This window comes from Emydura macquarii, unplaced genomic scaffold (genome assembly GCF_026122565.2).
Source record: "Emydura macquarii macquarii isolate MOO-44397 ecotype Brisbane River unplaced genomic scaffold, CSIRO-AGI_Emac_v2 contig_1348, whole genome shotgun sequence".
In the NCBI taxonomy this organism is placed as follows: domain Eukaryota; kingdom Metazoa; phylum Chordata; order Testudines; family Chelidae; genus Emydura; species Emydura macquarii.
Genome location: NW_027131485.1, coordinates 24,036,612 through 24,049,939, shown reverse-complemented (window position 1 = coordinate 24,049,939; position 13,328 = coordinate 24,036,612).

The following is a 13,328-nucleotide window of genomic DNA, read 5'->3' as shown; positions in this document are numbered from 1 at the left end:
TGGTCTCATGGTTAAGGCAGTTGAATGCCACATTGAACTGGATGCTAGCCCTGCTTCTGCCAGAGTTCCTATGTGATGCTAGACAGGCAAGGTAAACCAAAACCACTCACAAGTGGCCACTATTAGATCCTCATTTTCTGGGTACCCGCCTTGAGATCCTGGGGCCTGATCTGAAGAAGTGCTGAGCACTCAAAACTGCAATTGAAGTCAATAGGAACTGTGTTCTGAATGTGTAAAGTGCTATAAAATGCTGAGTCATCTGAAAAATCAGGCCCGAGGGATCCCACATCGGGCACCCAAAATTAATGGAAACTTCTGACAATTTTAGCCCCCATTTCCCATGAGTAAAACGGGGATAATAATAACACCATCTTCTCTCACAGGGGTATTGTGAAGAAAAATTAATTAATGTTTGTAAAGAACTAAGATACAGTGATGAGAGTATCATAGAAAAGCCCATGAGGAATTAAAGTCCTGTATTCAGGGCAGGGTTTAATTGGTGGGCAGTAAAGAATGCCTTGGGCCACACATTGAATAAGAAGGATAAAAATAGCTACCCATTCAATGAGCTCCATCCATCCTGTGCACTGAATGAGCTTGGGGTCCTGTGGGAAAAAAATAGAGTATGATCATGTAATTAAAGACTGTATCCTAATGCATACGCACAAGGAGACTAAACTGTGGCTGCACGGTCACCTTAATTCTGACATTTCCTGGCTTTTGAAGCTCGACGTTGCCACCTTAATGTTCTTTTAACAGAGTTTTTTTGGGAGTAATATATATGTAGGGTGGCAAAATTCACGAAAATGATACAGAACAACTGTCTATGAGTAGCTGAAAGTTGAAAACACCATAAGGAAAGAGGAATTGTATTGGGAGGTCCAAGCAAGGATGTAAACTAGGAGCAGTGGGACAAAACTGAGCAAAGGAAAATGTAGGATGAACATCAGGAAAAATTTCCTGACAGGATGATCTATTAGAGACAGTGGAATAGCCTCCTAAAAGAAGCAGAGGAGGCTACTTTTTCTACTCAGGCTATTATACTGTGCCACCACCTTGGTATCTTATTGCCTATGCCATTTAAGACTGGATAAAGCACAGCAGAATATACTGTCGGGCACAATCCTGGACTTGTCTTTGAGGGGGATAGACTCAGATGACCTAACAGGTCTTTTCCATGTCTAATGTCTATGATTTGGAAAAGGGGAAGAAAAAAATCACACTAATCAGATGGCAGCAGCAGGAAGTGTGGATCTGAAAATAGCAGCTGTGTCACCTTTATCCACTCCAACAAAGGCTTCTGAGATGGTGACAAGTTGCTAGGTGACATCTTTCCACTATTTTCAGCTCTGTGTCATTGCAATCCTTGGTTAGCTCTATCAGAGCATCTCAGTTCTGTGTGTCAGCATCACTGACTCTGACCCGCACTGAAGGAGAGAATAACGAGAATAACCAATTGCTGGACTGGCAAGCACTGGGAGAGGCGGTCTGACTCCAGAGTTAGTGATGGTCTTTGAACGGATGGATTCATGCATTATAGGGACAGGACATAGCCACTTTCCTGTAATCATAGGAATTAGAGGTGGAAAAGAACTATTAGGTCATTCAGCCTTTCTTCCTGAGGCTAAATTGTTCCCTGTTACATATTTTCTAATGGTCCAGGCTGCATTAAAATGTAGCAAGCGACAGAACTGTCCATTGTTTCTCTTGAGAAATTTTCTGTTCTTTTTTCTGGTTGTCTGACTATCCAATATTAGATCCTAACAGTCATCAAATAATGAATACAAACAATAGAGAAAGAACCAGGTAAATGGCATAAAGGGGAAAATTACTAATTTTATTTTCAGAGTTACAAAGTCAAAATTGAATCAAATGCAAACAACAAAGCTAATCTACAGAAATTCAGACAGCTAGTCACATCTGAATCCATTATAGAGAGGGGTTATTGGCATATACAGTATTATTGATTTGGAGCGTGCAATTAGTGTTATATTGCTTCTTTAGTCTAAAATACCAAATGACGTGTGGTGTGAATATGCAGGCGCTGTTCGACATGACTCAGACAATGTACATTATTTTTAAATGTTAGTAGATAAAAAGTGATCTCAATACGTTCAAAAGCAGCTTCTTTTCTGGGATTAGCACTGCTTTATAAATTCATGCAATGTGCAACCATCACAGGCAGAACTTCAAATGATCTGTAAAATGGGGATACTACTCGCCCTACCGTACCTCACAGGGGTACTGCGCTGACTGAATGCCTCGCCATGTATCAGTCAAGTGAGTAAAGGCTACTTATGAAAGTCATCCCATTGAATCCAAAGGTTTAGCTTTTGTAAGGGTTGCATGATAGGGCCTATTAGAACTTGTAAAGGGCTTTGTGATCCTCAGATGGCAGACTACAGAAAAGCATGGGATTGTCAGTCATTATTACTATTTATTCCTAGACAAAAGCTATGTTAAAATGGAGTTAAGACTGGAGTATGTATCAGTAATTTAGATTAAACTACATTATAGGAAGGTTATAAATATTCCAAAACCCAAGCATTGCAAACCCAGGAGATTCATAGGTAGGGTTAAGCTTAAAAGAAATCCAACCTGTTAATATATGGAATTGCAAAGCATCTCAGGTAAGCATAACGCTGCTCTGTAGTGACACCATGCAACAATCGTTTGATCATATTTAAAGCACTTTAGTGTTCGTGGTCCCAGATTAGATTAAACTGAATTACAGATACAGACTTGTTTTCTTTCCCCCCCTCATGCTGTGGTCCTGGAGGTGTAAATGTGTCCATATCACACTTGATCCTGAGAAGTGTTGAGCATCCACAATTTCCTCCAAAGCCAGTAGGAGAGGCAGATGCTGAGCATCTCTCTGGATCAAGACCTTTATGACCAACATCTTCAACAGGTAGGCTGCTAAATCTATCCAGACACCTACAGAGAAGTGGATTGATTTCCAGAAGTTCTGATCAGTGCCTGCAGCACCCATTGACCTGAGGGTCAGGCCTTTTTCACTTAAACACCCACCTATGGATTTAGGAACTTAACTTCAGGCAGTACTTAAACTTTATAATATCCAGAAGTCCATCTGGGTCTCTTAATAGAACATCCTACTGGTAAATCCCACATTCAGCTGCTTAATAAATGCTAGATACATAGGCAAAAAAATTCTGCAGCAACCCTGGGCAAACCAGGCAGAAGCACTCTCTCTTGGCACACAATAGTATCATCCCTGAGCAAGCAGAGAGTAACTCCTCTCCTATCCCTAGAAATATATTAGGAGGTTTCCTGTCCTCTCACTTTGAAAAACAAGTTTGGATGGGGTTTCCTAAAGCACCTAACTCCTTTCAATGCTTCCACCCCTAGCTTAGTGGGGCGAACATTTGCTTTTATCATAGAACTATACAACCTTTTATGACATGATTCTATAACTGTAAGAAACATAGGTTTATTAGGGAGAGCTGGCCAGGCTTTCCAGTTGTGCAGCTGGTACCCACCTGTGGTAATTCTTGGGCCTACAAATTTACCCTCACTGTGAGCTCAACTGTAAGAAGTATGTGAAAGTTCATACGATGTCACAACAGCCTATAATAACACACAGTGATGGGAAGTGGTACAAAAGGGAGACAGAAAGACTGAATTAGTCCAAACAGAAAGGCCTCCTGATATAATACAAGGACTGTGATTCCTCAGGTTTTATCCTTTGGTCATGGTCAGTTTCCGCTGTACAGACTGCCTGTGCAGTTCTAATGGCCTGCTGTTCCACTCACTTCCTCACTGCACCAGTCACCTCTACACTGAAACTGCCACATGTCACCTCATGGCCAGTGTGCCCAAAGTGAAATCATCACGGCCTCTCTGATCTCCTGCTCCATTGTTCCTTGCAGCACTCATTCTCTGGTGTGCAGAGAGATCACAGCTTGGGGCACCTCCTTTGCAGAAGCATGACTTCCTGCAAACAACATAGCAATGGGATTCTATGGGAACACACAATCAGCTCTACCACCCTCAGGATTTCAATAGCATGGCCGCCTTGCTGGGCCCACAGAAGGCATGGACATTTACTTGTCAATTCAGAACCATTTCAGTAACTTTGTGTCCCCCAAACACTCCTGGGGCATTGTGTCCCACTAACCCTCTCTCCTGGACCCAAGCAGAGTGCAATCCCCTAACTCTCCTCCCCTGTAGTATTATTATTATTTATTAGATATATTGAAGTAGCACCTGGGGCACATTGCTAATAATGTCACAGATTCTGGAAATTCTGGAAAAACTTATCAGAAGTGCCAGCCAAGATTTATAGGCCCTAATACACCTTTCACAGAGACAGCCTTTTAATTCATAGGTTCCTAATACTTTGGGGCAACAGGTGATTCCTTGAGACATAAATTTCTTAATTTTCAGTGTTGGGGATTGTGAAAATAATCTCAACCGCACTGAGTGTAGAATCAGAACAATGAGGTCTCCCTGAGCTTGCAGAAAAAGGAGTGGGGTCACCATCACCGCTTCATGTTAGCAGAAACATTCAGCTATGTTGCTGTGCAGTCTCACACTGGCTCCCATGCCTTTGCATGGACCAAAAGCTCCAACTGGCCCCTTCTCGGCTACCTACAGTTCCCGCTTTTCCATTGGCAACTTCTACCAGGCAATTGTGTATTTTCAAGTCATCAGTTACAGCACACTGACAACTGTCAATGTGGGCACAGAATTAAAAACCAAATGTAATATCAGCATAAACCACAGGGCCCACAGCACTGGCTGTATTATTCATTTTCACAATTAATTCAGTAAAAAACATATATTTTTTAATTTATCAGAAGCTGTGGCAGAATTTCCACCAGCAACCTTGCTGCAGAATTTACGTCCCGCTTGCTGCGGATGAAACAGACCCCAGTTATTGCCTCTGTGTGAGTCCTCCTTATTTGTCCCCACTAACTCATCACCTGCCCTCTACTGAACTCCTATGCCAAGGGTGTCAAACATCCGGTCCCTGGGCCGGATACGGCCCACCAACCTTTTAGGTCCAGCCCCTGGCAGCTGTACGCGCTGCTGCCAGAGAGTACAACGCTGCGAGATCTCACAACAGTGCACAACGCCGCCAGAGAGTACAATGCCGCGGGATGTCGCGGCGTCGTGCGCTGCTGCCAGAGGGTATGACGCCACGAGATCTCGCAGCGTCATGCGCTGCCATGAGATCTGTGTACTCTGGCGGCAGCGCGTGGAGCACTGTATGCACAAAACACAGCGCTCCAAAAGACAGGAGAGGGACAGTGTGGTCTTGGGGCATCGCACAGTACTATAATTCTTAATCATTGATCGATTCTTTTAATCGTAAAATAGTAGTAGTTGTAGAAGTGAATTTACTGCAGTTTTTATATCGCTGATATCTAGCAAATAAAATATACTACTACATAAAAATAGTTGTGCCTAGTATTTTGATTTATGGTATGCATGGCCCATTTGATGTACCTTTAATTCAAATCTGGCCCACCATAGCAAATGAGTTTGACACCCCTGTCCTATGCATTCCTAAGGGAATACTCTGCTCACCCATCTGACCCACTCTTTCAAGATGCCTGGTCAAGCTGGTGCTGCTGCTCTCCAGCACACCACATATCACAAAAGCTCAAGTCACAGACATTAGTCAGAAAATGCAAGAATCCTCGATGCCATGACCCTTCTGGCTCCTATGGTAAACGTACAGCCCCATCTATGACACCGTGGGAACCCAATATTGTTCCTTATTGTTCACTCCTTTGAATTGCACTTTTGGATTTTATGACAGAAACTCCCAGCAAGATGAACTACAGAGGAGCAGGAGATACTCCACAGCCAAAGTGGATGAGTTGGAGTGAAGCTGAGCAGCACAGAGGAAATATTTTTTTTGTTTGTAGCATGATAGGACTTCTTGGATAGAGCTCTTTGCTTCTTGAAGATTTGGATGTCTGGAGTGATCATAAGAATTCTCAGTCACAACGAGGTCAAGTAGGATAAGAAATGAGGGGGACCCCTGATCCCACTGCAAGCTGTAGCATTGCTTGACTTGCACTGCAGGTTTTCTGGAGAATAAATACATTCATTCGTTGCTATATACAAGGATTAATTTTTTTAGCACCTCCTTCCCAGTAATAGTCTATCACATTCACCCCATCTGTGAATCACACCTATGGAACAGAGTGGACATGTGCAGTATTCCTGTGAGAAGAAAGTGGGGGGGAGGGGCTCCAATATGATCTGTGACATGTATTTTACGTATCTCACTGTGACATGTAACACAGGGACTGAACACAGGACCTCAGAATAGGCATGTGATTTATTTTTTTTTAAACTCCAGTCCATCTTCACAGGTTACAAATAAGTTTTCCACTATTCCACACACAGCCAGTCTGAAGTGTCTTTCAGGGTCAGTTTGCTCTGTTTTTATTAATGGTGTGGATCTTCAACTCAGCTGCCACTAGGATTGGTAATTTCTATCTATCTAGATATGTACACGGCCCCCATCGTGGGTATAGCTGATTGCTATACATCAGAAAGACGGAGATTCAACAGCGCAGTTATCACAGGGACACACTCATTCGCCATTACTTATACCCAATCATGCATTTTCTGTGTATATTTCTAAAAATCAAAACTAGTCTGCCTTGTCCAGTGCTTTTATTTATTTCTAATAACTCTCACCTGATACTTTGTTGAGCTATTTGGCAAGTGGCAGTCGCAGATGGTCATGCCACAGACTTGGAAATGGACTCAGCTGTAGTCAGATGATCTCTGACACGGACACAATGGTTCAGTTTAGAGAGGGACGTTGCAAGGAACTGGTTCTGTCCGGAGAGACCAGATGGGTTTCTTCCATTTCAACATTCCCATGTTTAAGTTAGACAAATTGCCCAAGCACGTTACCATTGGTTTCCTCTCTAAATCCAGGGCCACACTACACCAGTTGGAAGGTCTTTCTATCTTCCATCTCTGTGATTCGGATCCTGGACCTCAAAAGACACCTTCTCTTACTGGTACGGCTCATGAGAATTCCAGTATGTCTCATGTGGAAATGCCTCATTAGTGCGCACTTTGTTAGTTCCCTTTGACAGCGTGAGGCATCAACCAACACACCTCCACACACTCCTACCTTGTTTCCTGCTGTAATAGACTCAGATTGCTTCTCTTTTCGATGCTGTACATCCCTGAAGCTCTGTCAGAGTCTCCACAAGCTGCTTCCTTCAGAAAAGCAGCTGCAGCAGCCACCTAGTGACAGATCTGAGAAACGCCTTCCACTGCTGCATATCATCAGAGGTCTCCCCCACATGAACATCCAGCCGGTGGTCTAATAACTCTAGTCAAAAGGAACAGTGCTGATGAAACCCTAAAAAGAATGGTATTGATGGCAGCCAGTCTCCCACCTTAATGACAGGGCTTCAGTGAGCAAGCGCAACCCACTCCTCCCTAGCCTAGAGGATGGTCATATTTTCAAAATAAAACCATGGTGGTGGTAGGTGTTCCAGAGAAGTATTTTTTTGTAGGGGGAGAAGAGAGGTTGGTGGGGAAGTGAAAAGAAAAAGGGGCATGCTCTCCTCACCCCAGACTCTCCGCTTTACACAACAAAAAACCAAGACACTTTACAGCAAAGAACAAAATGGGAGAACACAGAACATATGGATCTGCAACCCTTTTCCAGCTCTTAGCCCCTATCATGGGGTGCACCACTCATCAGTGGTCTGGCGCCTCCTCCTGGTACTCTGGGGATCAGCTCAAGGCCAACATGCCCTGGTCAGCGGTTTGCACATCCTCATTTCATCTCTGCCATCGCCTATCAGCCTCAGGGACTGCAACGTCCCCTTTTGTGGCTTGGCCCTCTGGCCATGTTCTCCCCTTCTGGGGGAGGTATGGCTCCTCAGTAGTCCTAGGCAGTCTTCTCACTCACTGCCTCGGTGCCACTTGCCCACTGGCTGGTAGGGGAACCCACCCTCTTCTCCAAGTGCTAGCCAAGGGACCTTCAGCTCAGCAGCCTGGGCCTTCTCTCTCTGGCCTCCCTGCTCTATCTCTGGTCTGATTGGTTCCCCTTTTCTTCCTGGGCCTACCAGTTCCCAAAGCTTCCTTCTTCTTCCCATGCTGTGATTGTAGCCTGCATTCTCCACTCACTCCCTTTTCTCCTGTGAGTGTCTGCCTTTTCCCACCTGCCCCTTCTCCTTTCGGTTCTTGGGCTTTATGAGCTCTGCCTATTCCTGCCCAGCTGAGCCTCCTTAATTAGCTACCTAATTGGCCCATCTGGTCTGGTGAGTGTGGGGTAGACACCCATCACAGCTCCACCCTCTCCCCCTCATACCCACGTGGGTAACAATATGGGTAACATCCATCAGTTTCTTCCAATACTGCACCATCATCTAGTGCCAAATACACACTTTGCTTGGCATTTCCTTTTTTACCCTAACATTCCCTTTTGTGGCTGTGCGGTTTCTTTTTACAGGCATGGTACACTTTAGTCATAAGCAGCTACAAGATTAAGTCCTCCTACTGAATCTAAACTCTCTGTGCTACAGCAGGCTACTTTGCATTATGCTGAAAAGTCGAGTCACTCAAACATTCGCACCTGCTTCATAACGACGTATGATTTTAAGATGGACTTTCCCTTAGTTTGGAGGACTAACAAATTTACTTCATACACACACAGAGACAATTAAACAATCAAGACATGTGCCAAGTGTCTCCTTTGGCTGCTCTGCTCACATGCTGCACCTCTTCCCCAAACTTTCATTTTTCTCTTCCGATTGTAAGAGCCGTGGGGCAGGACCCATGTGTTCCTGTGAGCCTCATTACCAGTTCACAATGGTTTTTACACCTGTTTAACACTGAGGACTTCAATGGAGTAACTGCTAATTTACACTGGAGTAACTAAGAGAAGATTATGCAGCTAGCTGTACAGCCCCTACGAAAGCACACCATGGGCACTAGTGAAATACATAACAATAAGGGATGAAATCGAGTCAACTTCACACACAGACATGACCCTCGCTGACATAATTCAGTGTTAATTTAAGAGGGAAAATGTTAACTGTTGTTAATAGATATTAAATGAAGGGATCTTATTAACACCCAGAACAACCCTGCTGGGCGATGTCTGGATTTCTCAGTGTCCTGCACATGCACAGCACTTTACGATTCTATAGATGTTTCGCCCTACTGTGTTCTCGGATCGGGTCCTGGGTAACCACAAAGGGTAGGTTTCTCTCCCCACCCATATGTTAGGTAGAGGAGGGCTTATGCTTTCTTCCTATCCACTATGGCAGTAGGCCTCAGCCTATCCCATCATGCCCTGCCTTTACCAAAGCAAATGTGCTCCGGCCTGGCTGCTGTCCCTACAGACCCGCTGCACGTGAAACACTGACATGTACGGAATGGAAACGGCCGCTGCCATCACGAGGGGGAGGAGCTCATTTCTGCGTGCAGAGTTGAGCCAGGTATGGACAGGGCCACGCCAGCGGTCGCTGCAGCGGGGCCTTGTCAAAACAGAGCCGCTAACTGGAAAGGGGGACAAAGACAGAGCCTTCTAGGCTCCTTAGAGAGACTGGGAAAGGGCAGAGGTCCCACTAACACAACAGGGAACAGTGGCTCCAAGGGGGCGGCAGGGGGGTCCAAGACCCCATCCTCGGGGCCTGTCACTTTGCTGACCCAAGCCCCGCCATCCTTCCCTGCCATGAGGCCTATGGATGCACTCAGCTGCTGCCACCTGCTTTGCAGACTTCATGGTTGCTCAGCAACTGCGGAGTGACTCTGTCCTCACCGCCAGCTCCTGCAGGGCGGTCACTGCTCGGTACATGCAGCTCTGCTGGGCGTAGGAGACTCTAGGCCACCTCTACACTATGGATGGCACATCACTGTGTGCGGGGGCGGGGTCCCTTACTGCAGTTCATCCACCCCTGAGCGACCGTAGCTAGGGCGATGGAAGAGTTCTTCCCCCAAGCTAGCTGCGTCTACATTGGGGTGAGGTTGGTTTAACTACAGCACTCCATGGTATGAAGTTTTCATTCCCCTGAGCGACACAGCAAGATTGCTCTAATTTTTAAGCACAGGCCAGGCCATAATTGGAGGTGGAACAAGTGCACAGGGAAATCCAAATAGAGTCCAAGGCAGCCACTTGCATTTTGTGGATGGAAAATGAAGAAAATGAAGACAACAGGCATCTCAGCTCCACCTGCTCAGTGCCCAGGTACCACCTGTCCGAGAGAGCCGGATCTACATCTTACACAATCGTTTATTACCCAGCAGTTCAGCCTTGGTCCATGTTTCCTGTGATACAGTGGAAGTTTCACCAGTCATGCCACCCTCCCAAGTTCAAAAATCAGTCCGTCAGATCTCCCCAAATCCTGAGATTGGCTCCAAACACATGAGTTTTTAACAAAGATGATATTGACGCGTGTGTGTTTGTGACGCTAAGTGTCACCAGCTCTCCCAGATTTACAGAATACAGGGATTTGGGCCGCTGATACAGGTGGTTCTTGCTGCTGCCTGGTGGCCCGGAGCCTCCGGCTTCTTCCCAAACCACAGATTTCAAATTAATTAAATTAATTAATTAATACATTAATTAATTCTGCAACCCCCGCTCCATTTCCACACAGCCGCGTAATTAATTATGCACCCTGCCCCTTGCTCCTCATTGCACCTGCCTCCTCCTGCAACTCCAGGAGTGGGTCCCTTCCTCTCCCAGGCCTGAGGCTGCCTGCAGCAGGGTCCCCGTCTCCCCATATCCAGTCCCAGAGGGGCAGCTCTTCACCACCCCACCCCTTCCCAGGCCTGGCACTGCAGGGGGAAAAGGGACAGAATGGGCTTTTTCTGCTCCCTTTCACCCCACCTCCCAGAAACCTCCTCAGACAGCAGGGCAGGGGGAAGGTCAGCCTGCCTCCTGCAGCAGCTCTGCTCCTTCCTAGAGGCAGTGACAGCAGCCAGGCAGAGAGGTTTGCTCCTGTCCTTTGGAGACTGGCTCCTCCTGCAGGGGCCGAATCAGTCACAGCACTTGTGAGTAAATGCTGAACAAGCAACACTGCTTCTACGACTGCCCAGGTGGCCTCTGCTCCCTGCCTTGAGGGAGTCCGTGGTACTACACGGGCCCTTTGTCTCTTTTGTTTATTAAATGCTAGATTCATAGACTTTAAGGTCAGAAGGAATCATCATGATCTAGTCTGACCTCCTGTGCATTGCAGGCCACAGAACCTCGCCCACCCACTCCTGTAACAGACTCCTCACCTCTGGCTGAGTTACTGAAGTCCTCAAATCATGATTTAAAACCTTCAAATTACAGAGAATCCACCGTTTACACTAGTTTATACCTGCAAGTGACCCGTGTCCCACACTGCAGAGGAAGGCAACGCCCCCCCCCCAGGGTCACTGCCAATCTGGTCCAGGGAAAATTTCCTTCCTGATCCCAGATCTGGCCATCAGTTAGACCCTGAGCATGTGGGCAAAACCCACCAGCCAGAGAGCTGGGAAAGAATTCTCTATAGTAACTCAGAGCCCTCCCCATCTAGCTTCCCATCACCGGCCATTGGAGATATTTGGTGTGGGGAGTCACAGATGGGCCACATGCCATTGTAAGCAGTCCTATCATACCAGCCCTTCCCCTCCATAAACTTATCAAGCTGTCTTGAAGCCATTTAGGTTTTTTACTCCGCACTGCTCCCCTTTAAAGGCTGTTCCAGAACTTCTCTGCTCATCTAGTTAGACCAGCTGCATGTCCAGCCAAGGCTCTCTGCTTCTCATGCAACATTGCACTGGAGAGTGAGATTCATCCAAGAGCCATCTGCAGGGCTGAGCGCTCTCACTGTAATGGCACCCCAACAGCACCCTGCATGACTCCACAAACATGGCAGCTAACTCACTGCACCGTAAGATCTCCTAGGGATGTAGTGGGAGTATGGTCTAGAGGCTACAGCACATCACTGGAAGTCAGGCAATCTGGGCTCTGTTTTTGGCTCTTCCAGGGATGTGCTGCAACACCCTTTGACTGCTCCATGCCTCAGTTTCTCCATCTGTAAAATACGCACATTACACATAGCCTAATGATATAGTGAGTATAGTGCCTGGAAATCCTTGGAGGAAAGGTGCTCCAGATGTGCAAAATATTAATGTTAGAATGTAAGGGAAGGGGTTAGATACTTCTCTGCTTGGGGCGTTTAAACAAGGCGAATTGAAATACTAAACAAATGTAGAAAAGGGACACTATGTGTTAAAGATTTGCAACGCTCCCCCTTGCATTTTTCTTATCACAACTTAACTTTTTATTAAAAGCAGAGCACAGACATACTGGCCACCCATCCCTGTAGAAAAATAACTAACTTTCCCAAGTGTTAAATAAATCTGGATGTTGTTAACCATGTAAGCTAAGCTTCCTGGAGGGTATGTCTTTTCAGCTAAAACTCTCACTTGCTGAGTATTGTTCATAACAACATTGCGTAGACGTGCTCCAAGTTTTACACAATAAGTGGGGTAGGAGACTTAGACCAGCTCCTCAATTGATTTCAATGGAGTTAGATTCTTAACTACCTTTGAGGATCTGAGTCTAAGCCCTTATACCAGCCAGCAATGTGGATAGGTCCTGGGCCCGTAGGGGAAAATAACACTTTTTTTCAAAGCTGTCTTCAGTCAGGTTACCAAAACATTAGTCCGCTAACATCTGATCATTAGCAGTGAACTAACTTCTAGGCTTCTGATTGCCAGATATCTCACTGGACCCAGCGCCGTGTTTAATGTTCCTTCCACTTTGAACTGATGTGACTTCACTGATGAGGTGGCAAACACAGAGATCTAGCACTTTGAACCACAAGCATAGACAGCCCAAGACTGGGATGTACATAGGGTAGGGATCTGTGGTGATCATAGGATCCTAGAAGCTTAGGGTTGGAAGGGATCTCGGGAGGTCATCTAGTCCAACCCCCTGCCCAAAGCAGGACCAACCCCAAATAAATCATCCCAGACAGGGATTTGTCAAGCCACACCTTAAAAACCTCTAAGGATGGAGATTCCACCACCTCCCTAGGTAAATCATTCCAGTGCTTCACCATCCTCCTAGTGAAATTGTTTTTCCTAATATCCAACCTAGACTTCCCCCACTGCAACTTGAGACCATTGCTCCTTGATCTGTCATCTGCCACCACTGAGAACAGCCTAGCCCCATCCTCACTGGAACCCTCCTTTAGGTAGTTGAAGGCCACTATCAAATCCCCCCTCACTCTTCTCTTCTGCAGACTAAATAACTCCAGTTCCCTCAACCTCTCCTCGTAAGTGATGTGCCCCAGCCCCCTAATCATCTTTGCTGCCCTCCGCTGGACTCTCCCCAA